Source organism: Heterodontus francisci, chromosome 1, assembly GCF_036365525.1.
Source record: "Heterodontus francisci isolate sHetFra1 chromosome 1, sHetFra1.hap1, whole genome shotgun sequence".
NCBI lineage: Eukaryota > Metazoa > Chordata > Chondrichthyes > Heterodontiformes > Heterodontidae > Heterodontus > Heterodontus francisci.
Genome location: NC_090371.1, coordinates 112,463,044 through 112,480,677, shown reverse-complemented (window position 1 = coordinate 112,480,677; position 17,634 = coordinate 112,463,044).

The following is a 17,634-nucleotide window of genomic DNA, read 5'->3' as shown; positions in this document are numbered from 1 at the left end:
AATAAACTCTAATAAATTTGTCAAACAGGATCTCCCTTTACGAAAACCATGCTGATTTTTTCTTATCATACTATGCTTTTCCAAGTACAATGTTAAGACTTCTTTAATAATAGGTTCCAGCATCTTCCCAACAACTGCTGTCAGGCTAACTGGCCTGTAGTTCTCGGTTTTCTCTCTACCTCCTTTCTTGAAAAGGAGTGTAACATTTGCCAAATTCCAATCTGACGGGACCATTCTTGAATCTAAAGTATTCTGGAAAATCATAGCCAGCGTATCCACTATCTCTTCATCTACCTCTTTTAGAATCCCAGGAGTGCAGGCCATCTGGTCCTGGTAGTCCCTCAAATTTGTCCAATACTTTTTCTCAGCTGATATTAATGTCTTTAATTTCCTCACTCTTTTTAGCCCCTAGGTTACTGCCTATTTCTGGAATGGAACTTGTGTCTTCTACTGTGAAGACAGACACAAAAGATTTGTTCAATGCCTCTGCCATTTCCTCATTTCCCATGATAGTTTCTCCTGTTTCTGCCTCCTCTGATGCTGAAGCAATCTGTGACCAAATGCAACAAGACCTGGACAATGTTCAGGCTTTGGCTGATAAGTGGCAAGCAACATTTGTGCCACACAAGTGCCAGGCAATGACCATCTCCAATGAGAGAGAATCTAACCATCTCCCTTTAATGTTTCAATGGCATTACCATTGCTGAATCCCCCACCATCACCATCCTGGGGGTTACCATTGTCCAGAAACTGAACTGGACCAGCCACATAAATACTGTGACTAAAAGAGTAGGTCAAAGGCTGGGAATTCTGCCATGAATAACTCACCTCCTGACTCCTTATAGCCTGCCCACCTTCCACAAAGCACAAGTCAGGAGTGTGATGAAATACTATCTCCTGCCTGGATGGGTGCAGCTCCAACAACACTCAAGAAACTAGACACTATCCAGGACAAAGCAGCCCGCTTGATTGGCACCTCATCCACCAACTTAAACATTCACTCCCTCCACCATCGGTGCACAGTGGCAGCAGTGTGTACCATCTTCAAAATGCACTGCAGCAACTCACCAAGGCTCCTTTGACAGCACCTTCCAAACCTGCGACCTCTACCACCTAGAAGTACAAGGGCAGCAAATGCCTGGGAACACCACCACCTGCAAGTTTCCCACCAAGTCACACACCATCCTGACTTGGAACTATATCGCCGTTCCTTCACTGTTGCTGAGTCAAAATCCTGGAACTCCCTTCCTTACAGCACTGTGGGTGTACCTACACAACATGAACTGCAGCAGTTCAAGAAGGCAGCTCACCACCACCTTCTCAAGGCCAATTAGGGATAGGCAGCGAAGATGGAATGAATTGAGATGTCGCTCTTGGCTGACATACGTTGTCCAGGCCTCGCTGCCGTAGAGCAAGGTACTGAGAACACAGGCCTGATACACTCGGACTTTTGTGTTCTGTGTCAGTGCGCCATTTTCCCACACTCTCTTGGCCAGTCTAGACATAGCAGTGGAAGCCTTTCCCATGCGCTTGTTGATTTCTGCATCTAGAGACAGGTTACTGGTGATAGTTGAGCCTAGGTAGGTGAACTCTTGAACCACTTCCAGAGCGTGGTCGCCAATATTGATGGATGGAGCATTTCTGATGTCCTGCCCCATGATGTTCGTTTTCTTGAGGCTGATGGTTGGGCCAAATTCATTGCAGGCAGCCGCAAACCTGTCGATGAGACTCTACAGGCACTCTTCAGTGAGAGATGTTAAAGCAGCATCGTCAGCAAAGAGGAGTTCCCTGATGAGGACTTTCCGTACTTTGGACTTCGCTCTTAGACGGGCAAGGTTGAACAACCTGCCCCCTGATCTTGTGTGGAGGAAAATTCCTTCTTCAGAGGACTTGAACGCATGTGAAAGCAGCAGGGAGAAGAAAATCCCAAAAAGTGTGGGTGCGAGAACACAGCCCTGTTTCACGCCACTCAGGATAGGAAAGGGCTCTGAGGAGGAGCCACCATGTTGAATTGTGCCTTTCATATTGTCATGGAATGAGGTGATGATACTTAGTAGCTTTGGTGGGCATCCAATCTTTTCTAGTAGTCTGAAGAGACCACGTCTGCTGACGAGGTCAAAGGCTTTGGTGAGATCAATGAAAGCAATGTCGAGGGGCATCTGTTGTTCACGGCATTTCTCCTGTATCTGATGAAGGGAGAACAGCATGTCAACGGTCGATCTCTCTGCCCGAAAGCCACACTGTGCCTCAGGGTAGACGCGCGCGGCCAGCTCCTGGAGCCTGTTTAGAGTGACACAAGCACAGACTTTCCCCATTATGCTGAGCAGGGAGATTCCAGGGTAGTTGTTGCAGTCACCGCGGTCACCTTTGTTTTTATAGAGGGTGATGATATTGGCATCGCGCATGTCCTGAGGTACTACTCCCTCGTCCCAGCACAGGCATAGCAGTTCATGTAGTGCTGAGAGTATAGCAGGCTTGGCACTCTTGATTATTTCAGGGTAATGCTGTCCTTCCCAGGGGCTTTTCCGCTGGCTAGAGAATCAATGGCATCACTGAGTTCCGATTTGGTTGGCTGCATGTCCAGCTCATCCATGACTGGGAGAGGCTGGGCTGCATTGAGGGCAGTCTCAGTGACAACATTCTCCATGGAGTACAGTTCCAGCTAGTGCTCAACCCAGCGGTCCATTTGTTTGCATTGGTCAGTGATTATGTCCCCTGATTTAGATTTGAGGGGGGCGACCTTCTTGATGGTTGGCCCAAGAGCTCTCTTAATGCCATCATACATTCCTCTGATGTTTCTGGTGTCTGAGGCCAGCTGAATATGACTGCATAGGTGTTGCCAGTAGTCATTTGCGCAGCGCCTGGCTGTTCTTTGTGCAGTGCTTCTGGCTGCTTTAAGTGCTGCGGATGTTAAATCGCTGGGGGCTTTCTTGTAGTTCAACAGTGCAATACGCTTAGCGGCTATGACAGGTTCCAGCTCTTCATTATGAGATTGAAACCAGTCTGCATTTCTCTTCGCACTTTTGCCGTAGGTGGTCAAAGCTGACTCATAGATGGCGTCTCTGATGTGGGCCCACTTGGTCTCAGCATCCCCTGTGGGAGTGTTTTGAAGGGCTGTTACAAGTTAATTTAGAAATTTTTGTAACCAGCTGTGGGTGAGAAATTCTGCTCGTGTTGATGCGCGGGTGGCCCTTCTGCTTGGAATGATGCAACTTCTTTGGTCTGAGTCTAACCTTGCTGCACACCAGGGAGTGGTCGGTGTCGCAGTCCGCACTGTGGAAGCTGCGTGTGATTTGAACACTGTTTAAGGCGGCTCGCCTTGTGACAATGAGGTCTAGCTGGTGCCAACGACGTGATCTTGGGTGCCTCCATGAAACCTGATGACAGGGTTTAGTGTGAAAGAACGAGTTGGTGATGCAGAGGTTATGATAGGTACACAACTCAAGCAGTCTCTGCCCGTTCTCATTCATCCTTCCAACGCCATAGCGCCCAAGGCAGGAGGGCCATGAGTCATGGTCGGCCCCAACCCTGGCATTAAAGTCCCCCAACAGGAATAGGTGTTCGGTGTTGGGGATGCTGCTAATGATGTTATGGAGTTCCTCGTAGAACTGATCTTTAGCTTCAGGTGGGGAGCAGAGTGTTGGAGCATAGATGCTGAGTAGGTGTACTGGACCAGAGGTGGTGAGCAGTCGGATGGACAGTATGCGTTCCGAGCCATTTGAGGGAGGCTCTATCATGCTGAGCAAAGAGTTTCTGATGGCGAAGCTCACTCCATGCTGTCTTGGTTCTTCAGGATCCCTGCCCTGCCAGAAGAAGGTGTAGTCTTGCTCCACTAGAGATCCACTCGCGGGGAGGCGAGTCTCCTGAAGTGCTGCAATGTCTACATTGAGTCTACTGAGCTCGTTGTTAATGATGGCGGTCTTCCGAGAATCGTTGATTTGTGTAAGGTCTTCCGACAGGCCAGGACACATAGTTCTGACGTTCCAGCTTGCAAAGCGAAGGGCTGGTACCTTCTTTCCTTTTTTCGTGTTGTTTGGTGCGGTGTATCAGTCCACCTTTCGGGCAATGACCCTGAGCTCCAAGCACCCATTGAAGCAGGTAGACTGTGGCGGGACAGAACCTTATTCACTGGGGGCTGCCCGGTTTGAGGTGGGCGGTAGCTGTCCAGTGAGGTGTGATGACCTCTCCCACCGATAAAGGCAACCCGTGGCGCCCAGTTTCTACGCCAATTTATCTGGACTTATAACCCGTAACTGCTGCCTTCCATGTTGTTTCAGTTGCTGTGAGGCAACTATGGAGTGACCTCTCCATGGCGCATGCCTGGGCGAATGTATGGAGGTTGAGAGTTGCCCAGTCGTCAAAACCCCCCTCTCGGCCTTTCTGGTGGGGTCCAAAGGAGTGCAGAACACGACGTTTGGCACCGGTATGGCTGCAGGAACTGCCGGAAACATGTCAAAGGTGACACATGACCGCCTACGGGGTTCCGCTCCGGATTATCTGTTAGGGTTTACTCCCTTAGCCTTGGTCTCTCCCGAGCCGCCCACAAGGCAGTGGGGTTGTTGGGGCCCCTACACAGGTGTAGGATGGTGCCAGTGGAAGGAGGGGATGCGAGGGGGAGGGGTAGAGGGAGGGGGTTGTGAGGGGGAGCTGGGAAGGGGGCTGTAAGGGGGTGGGGGGGTGCAGGGGAAGGGGGTACAGGGGGGGGAAGATGGTGCGAGGGGGGCGGCTGGGACGGGGTTGTGAGGGGGTGAGCTGAGAGGGTGGAGCAGGGAAAGGGACGGGGGGTGGAAGGGGGGAAAGGGGGGGGGAGAGGCGGGGGAAAGCGGGTGCAGGTAATAAGCCATTTCCTCAGTGCCCACCATCGACGTCCAGAAAGCTCATCCACGTCCTTCGGGAGGTGAAGCATCTTTTGGCAGACTTACAAAGGTGATTATATTCATTAAGGGTTTTTTGATGTGGTTTATATAAAGGCATACAGCATTGCCGACAGTGCGCTGCAGATGCTCTCTGAGCCATCTCCCGCGGGCGCTTTGAAGTTGTGGCCGGGGAGCCGTTCGTGGATTTTTTGGGTGTTCGGGGCACCTTTTCTCAAGACTTCCCTTGGGTCCCGCTGCTCCTTCTTCACCTCAATGGACTTACCGCACGCCGTGGCTGCAGACACTCTGGACGGTGAAGACAGCAGGATCGGAGATTAAAGTATCGACAGCTGTGCTCTTCAGTTTCGTCCGGATCAATTTTGTTGAGAAAACAAAGAGCAGGTGTGGCTGGGGGAGGGCAGTGGATCCAGGTAACATAAACTAAACTAACTGTTAGCTTTTAGTTAGGGCTAAAATGAACTGATTTAAAGAGCCAGGGGAGTTTAAACAGTTTAAGAGGGTAGATTGGGGCAGAAAACACTAGGAATGGGAGCAGATGGCCATGGATAGAGTTGAACAGCAAGGGAGCTTCCTCGTGTGTGGATATACAGTGTTACAGTGTTACTATACTAGTGGAAACTGGAGACAGGTGGAACCCTGATTTTCCAACCCACATTGGATGCTAGCAAGAGTCTAAACTTGAACTGGAACCTTTATAAAGTTACTTCCATTCTGTAAACAACCCTCAGCATATGCTGGTGTTGAACTGGCTTGATCCATTAATTTTTTCCAATCACATTAAATGACTCATTCAATGGGACTGCACTTGAAGCTAATGGGTACAGCCAAGGCTTTTCATTAATATGAAATACCTGCTTTATTTGTTGCCCTTTCCTTAGGTACTGATCCCTCACATATAGGCTGCGATTTTTCACCCACGCGTTGCTGCTGTTTAGGTGAACTAGGTTGATGGAGCTGGGTTGATTTTCCTTGTTATTTTTGGCTTATTTTCAATGCATACTGAGGGTAAATAACACTTTGTACTGTTTTTCCAGGATAAAATCACTCCCCTGAGTTTCCTCATGCTTTTTTTTTGCATCAATCCACCTTCCAGGTTATCCTTATTTACATATATGATATTGAGGGTCAATGGCATTGCTGATGCAAATTTTCGACTTTTGCACTCAGTTTACTCAAGGTAAGTCAGATGAGAATTACAAGGTGCCGACGCTGCCAGCATTAGCTGATACAGGCACAAGTGAAGTCTTTCAGATCCTGGAGGCTGTGGAGAGTTCCATGAGCAATGGCTCTCACGAAGAGTGACCCAAACAGAAGCAAAAAAAGTGTTGCACAGGCCACATGCTCTACAAGACTACCACTTTCCCAGCGGAGGCTGAGGAACCAGAGTCATTGATGGCGCAGAAGGAGGCCATTCAGCCCATCGGGTCCATGCCAGCTCTCCACGGGAGCTATGCAGGCAGCCCCACTCACCAGCTCAATCCCCGTAGCCCTGTGTCTATTTCTCTCAGGTGGCCATCCAACTTCCTTTTGAAGTCATTGATTGTCTCCACTTTCACCACCCTTGTGGCAGCAAGTTCCAGGTCATTACCACCCGCTGTGTAAAAAAGTGCTTCCTCATATTCCCCTTGCATCATTTGCCCAAAACATTCAATCTGTCCTTCTAACATTTGTTCCTGGGAACAGCTTTTCTTTGTCTAACATATCTAAGCCTGTCATAATCTTATACACTTCTATTAAATATCCCCTCAATCTTCTTTGTTCTAAGAAGAACAAACCCAGCTTTTCCAACCTAACCTTGTAATTAAATCCTCCATCCCTGGAATCATTCTGGAAAATCTCCTCTACATCCTCATAAGGATGCTCACATCCTTCCTGAAATGTGATGGCCAGAACTGGATGCAATATTCCAGTTGGCGCTGAACCAGAGCTTTATAAAGGTTCAGCATAACTTCCTGCTTTTGTATTCCATGCCTCTATTTATGAAGCCCAAGATCCCATATGCTTTACTAACCACTCTCGCAATATGTCCTGCTGAAACTAAACTGAAACTGAAGCCAACTCATGGTCTACCTTATAGTACGGGGCTGAAACATGGACAACGTATAGGAGGCACCTCAAAGCACTGGAGTCATTTCATCAACGCTGCCTGCGGAAGATCCTATACATTAAGTGGGAGGACAGGCGCACCAGCATCAGTGTCCTCTCACAAGCAGGCGCCACAAACATCGAGGCTGTGATTATCCACCATCAGCTTCGTTGGGTTGGTCATATAGTTTGGATCTCAGATACCAGGCTCCAAAAGCTGGTTGTTTTTTTCCAGCTCAGACAGGGCAGACGCACCAGAGGAAGACAGAAGAAGCACCTCAAGGATGTGCTGAAAGCCAACATGAAGAAATGCAATATTGACATCAATTCCTGGGAGACCATCACCCTGGACCGAACCAGATGGAGGCAGAGTCTGTGGGAAGGATCCCAGCATTTTGAGACCCATCGATGACAAAATGAAGAGGAAAACTGAGAGTGGCGAAAAGAACAAGCCATGACCCAAACTAATAATACACGCCTAGACATCCCACATGACAACAAATGTCCTACATGCCACGAAGTCTTAGATCCCAAATCAGCCTCATCAGCCATCTTCAGACTCATGGAAGACAATCATTCTCATCTGCGAGGGATAGCCAATAATAATAATGTCCTGCCACCTTCAAAGATCTATGCACATGCACCCCCAGGTCCCTCGGTTTCTGCCCACACTTTAGAGCTATGCCATTAAGTATATATTGCCTCTCCCTATTTCTTCTGCCAAAATGCATCACTTCACACCTATCAGTATTAAATTCCATCTGCCACCTCTCTGCCCATTCTGCTAGCCTATTTATGTCCTGTTGCGGGAGGTTCATATCACCCTCACTGTTTTCTGCACCTCAAGTTTGGTGTCGTCAGCAAATATTCAGATTCTACTCTCTATTCCAAGATCCAAGTCATTCATATATAGTAAAAAAACAGTGGTCCCAGCACTGACCCTTGGGGAATACCACTGACCAGTCTGAAAAGCAATAATTTACTTTGACTCACTGTTTTCTGCCCTTTAGCCAATTTTAAAAAATCCAATTGGACTCCTATTCCATGAGCCTCAATTTCGTTAACCAGCCTTTCATGTGGTATCTTATGAAATGCTTTCTTAAATTTCATATAAACATCCATAGCATTCCCTTCATCATCCTTCACTGTTAGTTCATCAAAAAATTAAATTAGTCAAGCATGATCTGCCTTTTACAAATCCATGCTGTCTGTCTTTAATCAACTCAAACTTCTCTAAATGTCTGTTGATATTTTCCCTGATTACTGTTTCTAAAACCTTACCCACCATGGATGTTAAACTAACTGACCTATAGTTGCTAGGACTGTCCTTACACTTTCTTGAATAAGGGTTTCACATTTGCCACTCTCCAATCCTCTGGTACTTCCCCCATATCCAGGGAAGATTGGAAGATTATGTCAGGCCCTGCCGCTATCTCCATCCCCACCCCCTTTAGCAACCTGGGATGCAAACCATCCGGACCAGGTGAATTATCAACCACAAGCATAGCCAGCCATTTTAGTATGCCTCCCCCTCAATTTCTATCCATACCATTGCCTCTACTCATGCTGTTTCTACTGATATTTTATCAGCCTCCATTTCCTTACTGAACACTGATACAAAGTACTGATTAAGTACATTAGTCTTGCACTGTGCCTCAAGGCATATATTACCAATTGGAAGAAGCACTGAGTGTAGCAAGGTCACAAAATGTACTCTGGGTGGGGAACTTCAATGTCCATCACCAAGAGTGGCTTGGTAGCACCACGACAGACCGAGCTGGTGGAGTCCTAAAGGACATAGCAGCTAGGCTGGGTCTGCGGCAAGTGGTGATTCTTTTTTTCTTGTGGGATGTAGGCATCGCTGGCTAGGCCAGCATTTATTGCCCATCCCTAATTGCCCTTGAAATGAATGGCTTGTTAGACCATTTAAGAGTCAACCACATTGCTGTGGGTCTGGAGTCACATGTAGGCCAGACAAGGTAAAGACGGCAGATTTCCTTCCCCAAAGGACATTAGTGAACCAGATGGGGTTTTACAACAATCGACAATGGTTTCATGGTCATAATTAGACTAGCTTTTAATTCCAGATTTATTAATTGAATTGAAATTTCACCAACTGCCGTGGTGGGAACCAACAAGAGGGAAAAACCTATTTGACCTCGTCCTCACCAATCTACCTGTCGCAGATGCATCTGTCCATGACATTATTGGTAGATTTTTTTTTATTCATTCATGGGATGTGGGTGTTGCTGGCCAGGCCAGCATTTATTGCCCATCCCGAATTGCCCTCGAGAAGGTGGTGGTGAGCTGCCTTCTTGAACCACTGCAGTCCATTTGGGGTAGGTACACCCACAGTGCTGTTAGGAAGGGAGTTCCAGGATTTTGACCCAGCAATAGTGAAGGAATGGCGATGTAGTTCCAAGTCAGGATGATGTGTGGCTTGGACGGGAACTTGCAGGTGGTAGTGTTCCCATGTACTTGCTGCCCTTGTCCTTCTAGTTGGTAAAGGTCGCGGTTTGGAAGGTGCTGTCCAAGGATCCTTGGTGCATTGATGCAGTGCATCTTGTAGATGGTACACACTGCTGCCACTGTGCATCGGTGGTGGAGGGAGTGAATGTTTGTAGATGGGGTGCCAATTAAGCGGACTGCATTGTCCTGGATGGTGTCTTGAGTGTTGTTGGAGCTGCACCCATCCAGGCAAGTGGAGAGTATTCCAACACACTCCTTACTTGTGCCTTGTAGATGGTGGACAGGCTTTGGGGAGTCAGGAGTTACTCACTTTAGGATTCCTAGCCTCTGACCTGCTCATGTAACCACGGTATTTATCTGGCTATTCCAGTTCAGTTTCTGGTCAATGGTAGCCCCTAGGATGTTGATAGTGGGGGATTCAGTGATGGTAATGCCATTGAATGTCAAGGGGAGATGGTTAGATTCTCTCTTGTTGGAGATGGTCCTTGCTTGGCACTTGTGTGGCGCGAATGTTACTTGCCACTTATCAGCTCAAGCCTGGATATTGTCCAGGTCTTGCTGCATTTCTACATGGACTGCTTCAGTATCTGAGGAGTCACAAATGGTGCTGAACATCGTGCAATCATCAGCGAACATCCCCACCTCTGACCTTATGATTGAAGGAAGGTCATTGATGAAGCAGCTGAAGATGGTTGGGCTTAGGACACTACCCTGAGGGACTCCTGCAGTGATGTCCTGGAGCTCAGATGATTGACCTCCAACAACCACAACCATCTTCCTTTGCGCTAGGTATGACTCCAGCCAGTGAAGGGCTTTCCCCATGATTCCCATTGACACCAGTTTTGCTGGGGCTCCCTGATGCCATACTCGGTCAAATGCTGCCTTGATGTCAAGGGCAGTCACTCTCACCTCACCTCTGAGTTCAGCTCTTTTGTTTATGTTTGAACCAAGGCTCTAATGAGGTCAGGAGCTGAGTGGCCCTGGCGGAACCCAAACTGAGTGTCACTGAGCAGGTTATTGCTAAGCAAGTGCCGCTTGGTGGCACTGTTGATGACACCTTCCATCACTTTACTTATGATCGGGAGTAGACTGATTGGGCTGTAATTGATCAGGTTGGATTTGTCCTGCTTTTTGTGTATAGGATATACCTGGGCAATTTTTCACATTGCCCGGTAGATGCCAGTGTTGTAGCTGTACTGGAACAGCTTGGCTAGGGGCGCGGCAAGTTCTGGAGCACAGGTCTTCAGTACTATTGCCGGAATATTGTCAGGGCCCATAGCCTTTGCAGTACCCAGCGCCTTCAGCCATTTCTTGATATCACATGGAGTGCATCGGATTGACTGAAGACTGGCATCTGTGATGCTGGGGACATCAGGAGGAGGCTGAGATGGATCATCCACTCAGCACCTCTGGCTGAAGATGGCTGAAAATGCTTCAGCCTTGTTTTTTAGCACTGATGTGCAGGGCTGCCCATCATTGAGGATGGGGATAAAGTCCCACCTTCACATTGAGGAATCCTCCATTGTGTTGTGTGGCACTACCACCGTGCTAAATGGGATAGATTTCGAACAGATCTAGCAATGCAAAACTGGGCATCCATGAGGTGCTGTGGGCCATCAGCAGCAGCAGAATTGTACTCAACCACAATCTGTAACCTCATGGCCTGGCATACCCCCACTCTACCATTACCATCAAGCCAGGAGACCAACCCTGGTTCAATGAAGAGTGCAGGAGGGCATGCCAGGAGCAGCACCAGGCTTACCTCAAAATGAGGTGTCAACCTGGTGAAGCTACAACACAGGACGATCTGCATGCCAAACTGTGAAACCAGCATGCGATAGACAGAGCTAAGCAATCCCATAACCAACGGATCAGATCTAAGCTCTGCAGTCCTGCCACATCCAGCCATGAATGGTGGTGGACAATTAAACAACTAACTGGAGGAGGTGGCTCCACAATTATCCCCATCCTCAATGATGGGGGAGCCCAGCACATCAGTGCAAAAGATAAGGCTGAAATATTTGCAACAATCTTCAGCCAGAAGTGCCGAATTGATGATCCATCTCGGCCTCCTCCTGAAGTCCCCAGCATCACAGATGCCAGACTTCAGCCAATTCGATTCACTCCGCGTGATATTAATAGTGCTAACAAGCGGCACTTGCTCAGCCAAAATCTGCTCACTAACACTCAGTTTGGGTTCCGCCAGGGCCACTCAGCTCCTAAGCTCATGGACAAATGAGTTGAACTCCAGAAGGGAGGTGAGATTGATTGCCCTTGATATCAAGGCAGCATTTGACACAGTATGGCATGAAGGAGCCCTAGGAAAACTGGTGTCAATGGGAATCGGGGATAAACTCTCCACTGGTTGGAGTTAAACCTTGAACAAACAAAGATGGTTGTTTTTGTTGGAGGCCAATCATCTTAGTCCCAGGACATTTCTGAAGGAATTCATCGGGGTAGTGTCCTCGGCCCAACCATCTTCAGCTGCTTCATCAGTGACCTTCCCTCCATAGTAAGGGCAGGAGTGGGGATGTTTGTTCATGATTGTACAATGTTCAACATCGTACATGACTCCTCAGATACTGAAGCAGCCCATGTCCAGATGCAGCAAGACCTGGACAACACCTAGGCTTGGGCTGATAAGTGGCAAGTAACATTCCCACCACAAAGGTGCCAGGCAATGGCCATCTTAAACAAGAGAGAATCTAACCATCTCCCCTTGATATTCAATGACATCACCATTGCTGAATTCCCCCACTGTCAACATCCTGGGCGTTGCCATTGACCAGAAACTGAACTGGACCAGCCACATAAATGCTGTGGCTACAAGAGCCGGTCAGAGGCTGGGAATTCTGCAGTAAGTAACTCACCTCCTGTCTCCCTAAAGCCTGCCCACCACCTACAAGGCACAAGCCAGGAGTGTGATGGAATACTCTGCACTTGCCTGGATGGGGGCAGCTCCAACAACACTCAAGAAGCTCAACACCATCCAGGCCAAAGCAGCCCGCTTGACTGGCATCTCATCCACCACCTTCAACATTCACTCCCTCCACTGCTGACACAGAGTAGCAGCAGTGTATACCATCTACAAGAAGCACTGCAGCAACTCACCAAGGCTCCTTTGATAGCACCTCTCAAACCCGTGACCTCTACCATCTGGAAGGACAAGGGCAGCAGATGCATGGAAACACCACCATCTGCAAGTTCCCCTTCAAGCCACACACCATCCTGACTTGGAACTATATTGCCGTTTCTTCACTGTTGCTGGGTCAAAATCCTGGAACTCCCTTCCTAACAGCACTGTTGGTGTACCTACACCACAAGGACTGCAGCAGTTCAAGAAGGCAGCTCACCACCATCTTTGCAAAGGCAATTAGGGATGGGCAATAAATGCTGGTGTAGCCAGCGATGCCCACATCCCCCAAACAAAAAAAAAAAAAACCCTCTCTGTCCCTAATAGGCCCCACTCCTCCTCTTACTACTCGCTTACTATTTACATGCCAGTAGAAAATCTTTGGGTTCCCTTCTCTGTTGACTGTCGTTCTATTTTCATATTCTCTCTTTGCCAGTCTTATTTTCCTCTTCATGTCCCCTCTCAACTTATTGTATTTGGCCTCACTTGATGAGTTCACCTGACATGTATCCTGCACCCTCTTTTTTTGTTTCATCATAATATCTGTCTCCGTCATCAAGCAAGGGGCCTTGTCTTGGTTCCCCTACCTTTCACCCTTGATGAAATGTTCCTCGCCTATATCTGAAGCATCTCTAACTTAAAGATAACCCATTGTTCCGATACAGCTGTTCCTGCCAGTCTTTGATTCCATTCCACCTTGGCGAGATCCCTTCTCATTGTGTTGAAATTAGCCCTCTTCCAATCTCGACATTCTACCTTATATTGTTTCTTGCTTTTTGCACGACAGGTCTAAACCTTATGATATGATGATCACTTGATATGATGATCACTCTTAACCATGTGCTCCCTGTCAGACACTTGGTCCACTTAGCCCATTCCATTTCCCAGAACAGCAATGCCTCTTTTCTAGTTGGGCTGAGAACATACTGATCAAGGAAGTTCTCCTGAATACATTTTAGAAATTCCTTTCCCTCATTACCCTTACTCTAAAATTATTCCAATCGATATTTGGATGTTTAAAGCTCCCCAATATCACCACTCTATAGTTCTTGCAGATCTGTGATTTCTCTGCAGATTTGCTCCTCTATCTCACTATAGAATACCTCTAGTAATGTGATCATATCCTTATTGCTCCTCAACTCTAACTAAATTGGGGAGGCGGAGGTGTAGTGGTAATGTCACTAGACTAGTAATCTAGAGGCCCAGGCAAATGATCTGGGGACATGGGTTTGAATCCCACCATGGCAGATGGTGAAATTTGAATTCATTTAATAAATCTGGAATTAAAGGCTAGTCTAATGTTGGCGATGAAACCATTGTCGATTGTTGTAAAAACCCATCTGGTTCACTCACGCCCTTTAAGGAAGGATATCTGCAATCCTGACCTAGACTGGCCTACATGCGACTCCAGACGCACAGCAATGTGCTGAACACAAGAACACAAGAAATAGGAGCAGAAGTAGACCATGTGGCCCATCGAGCTTGCTCCATCTTTCAAAATGATCATGGCTGATCTTGGGCTTCAACTCCACTTTCTGTTCGCTCCCCATATCCCTTGATTCCCTGCGAGACCAAAAATCTATCTATCCTAGCTTTAAATGTATTCAATGATGGAGCATCCACAACCCCCTGGGGTAGAGCATTCCAAATATTCACACCCTTTGAGTATAGTGTCAGGTAACCCCCCCCCACCACCTGCCAAAACTGAGGCTCACGTTATTTCGTCACATGAACAAAATCTTAAAATTGCAAGCCCTGACTGGAAGGACATTTGCATAGTACCAGACAATGTTGAAACACTGGGGACCCAGCAGTTGCTTCCCCAACATACAGAAGCGGTCAGACCAATTTTAGTCACATAACTAACTGGCTGTTGCAGAGAATTTGAACTTCCAACAAAGGATTTTGAACAGAACGCCATTTGCTCATGGACTGAGAACATCTCCTCTCCTGTTTGCCTGCCTTCATCTCATCGCACAGAACTGAATCTTGTGAAAACACGTGAAAGTCAAAGAGAGAAAGGTTTCCAATATGAACAAGGTTTTAAGACAACTATGGGGCCCCAACAAAACGCAAGACCTTCAATCAAGGACTGCAGCGAACTTGAGAAACAGTAACAAGATATTTCCTCAAACTGTTCTACTTATCTTTCGTCTGCTCTTTTCTGTCCCTATCTGCATGTTCATATCGCCTGTGCATGCTAGCGTGGGTGTGTCATCTATCCACAGGTCTGTACTGTATTCGAGTTTGTTTAAGGTTTAATAAATTTCATCTTCTTTAAGCCTCAGAAAGCCTGTTTGTGCTCATTTCTTTGCCTAATAATTGGAAAGTTGTGAACAATGATTCACAAAGGGGGAGCTCAAAACAGTGTGTTTAAAATTAAACCCTGTTACAATAAGACCAGGTAAAGACAGCAAAAGACCCCTAGACACATTTCTCACCTGGTTGTAACAGTAATTTCTCCGGATCTCAGTCCTGAATGATTGGCCCCTTATCCTGAGACTGTGCCCCTGCGTTCTAGATTCCCTGACAAGCGGAAACAATCTCTCAGCTATCAAGCCCTTTCAGAATCTTGTATGTCTCAATTAGATCACCTCGCATTCTTTTAAACTCCAGAGAATACAGGCCCAATTTACGCAGCCTCTCATCATAGGACAACCCCCTCAACCCAGAGACCAATTTAGTAAATCTTCGCTGCACCGCCTCCAGTGCAAGTATATCCTTTCTTAAATGTGGAGATCAAAACTGCACACAGTATTCCAGGTCTGGTCTCACCAAAGCCCTGTACAATTTTAGTAAGACTTCTTTATTCCTGTATTTCAATCCTCTTGCAATAAAGGCCAACATGTCATTTGCCTTCCCAATAGCCTGCTGCGCCGGCATGTTAACTTTATGCGTTCTTTGTACACATACACCCAAGTCTCTCTGAACATCAACACCTACCTTTTAAAAAATATTCAGTTTATCTATTTTTACGACCAAAGTGAACAACTTCACATTTCCCTACATTATACTCCATTTGCCATCTTGTTGCCCACTCACTTAACCTGTCTATATCTCTTTGCAGCCTCTCTACATCCTCCCTGTAGCTTACTTTTCACCAAGCTTTGTATCATCAGCAAACTTAGAAACATTACACTGTATCTTATCCAAGTCATTAATATAAATTGTAAATAGCTCAGGCCCCAGCACTGATCCATTATTCACTGCCTGCCAACTTGAAAATGCCCCATTTATGCTCACTCTCTGCTTCCTGTCTGTTAACCAATCCTTTATCCACGCTAATATGTTACCCCCAACACCATGAGCTCTTATCTTGCCTATTAATCTTTTATGTGGCACCTTATCGAATGCCTTTTGGAAATCCAGCTATACTACACCTACTGGTTCCCCTTTATCTACCAGACTAGTTACATACTCAAAAAATTCTAATAAATTTGTCAAACAGGACTTCCTTTACTAAAACCATGCTGACCTGTTCTAATAATACTCTTAAATACCCTCTGAAATGGCTTAGCAAGCTACTCAGTTGTATCAAACTGCTACGAAATCTAAGAAAAGGAATGAAAATGGACAGACCACCCAGCAGCAACCTAGGCACTGGAAATGACAACGGCAAACCCAGCCCTGTCGACCCTGCAAAGTCCTCCTTACTAACATCTGGGAACTTGTGCCAAAATTAGGAGAACTGTCCTACTGACTATTCAAGCAATAGCTTGACACATTCATACTTACGGAAACATACCTGACAGACAAGGTCCCAGATACCAACATCACCATCCCTGGGTATGTCCTGTCCCATCAGCAGGACAGACCCACCAGAGATGGCGGCATAGTGGTATACAGTTGGGAGGGAGTTGTCCTGGGAGTCCTCAACATGGACTCTGGATCTCGTGAAGTCTCATGGCATCAGGTCAAACATGGGCAAGGAAACCTCCTGCAGATTACCACCTACTGCCCCCCTTGGCTGATGAATCTTCTCAATGTTAAATGCCAATTGGAAGAAGCACTGAGGGTAGCAAGGGAACAGAACGTACTCTGGGTGGGGGACCCAAATGTCCATCACCAAGAGTGGCCTGGTAGCACCACTGCTGACTGAGCTGCTGGAGTTCTAAAGAACATAGCTGCTAGACTAGATCTGCGGCAGATGGTGAGGGGGCCAACATGAGGGAAAAACATACTTAACCTTGTCCTCACCAACCTTCCTGTTGCTGATGCATCTGTCCATGACAGTATTGGTAGGAGTGACCACCGCACAGTCCTTGTGGAGACGAAGACCCTTCTTCACATTGAGGATACCATCCATCGTGTTGTGTGGCACTATAACCATGCTAAATGGGATAGATTTTGAACAGATCTAGCAACTCAAAACTGGGCATCCATTTGGCGCTGCAGGCCTTCAGCAGCAACACAATTGTATTCAACCACTACCAATAAAGTCACGGCCCGGCATATCCCCCATTCTACCACCACCATCAAGCTGGGGGATCAACCGTGATTCAAAGAAGAGTGCAGGACGGCATGCCAGGAGCAGCACCAGGCATACCTAAAAATATGAGGTGTCAGCTTGGTGAAGCTGCAACACAGGACTACTTGCATGCCAAATAGACACAGCATGTGATAGACAGGACTAAGTGATCCCACAACCAACAGATCAGATCTAAACTCTGCAGTCCTGTCACATGCAGTTGTGAATGGCGGTGAACAATTAAACAACTGACAGGAGGAGGAGGCTTCACAAATATCCCCATCTTCAATGATGGGGGACCCCAGCACATCAGTGCAAAAGACAAGGCTGAAGCATTTGCATCCATCTTCAGCCAGAAGTGCCGAGTGGATGATCCATCTCGGCCTCCTCCTGAGGACCCCAAAATCACAGATGCCAGTCTTCAGCCCATCCGATTCACTCCATGTGATATCAAGAAATGGCTGAAGGCACTTGATTCTGCAAAGGCTATGGGCCCTGACAACATTCCGGCAATAGTACTGAAGATTTGTGTTCCAGAACCAGCAGTGCCCCTAGCCAAGCTGTTCCAGTACAGCTACAACACTGGCATCTACCGGGTAATG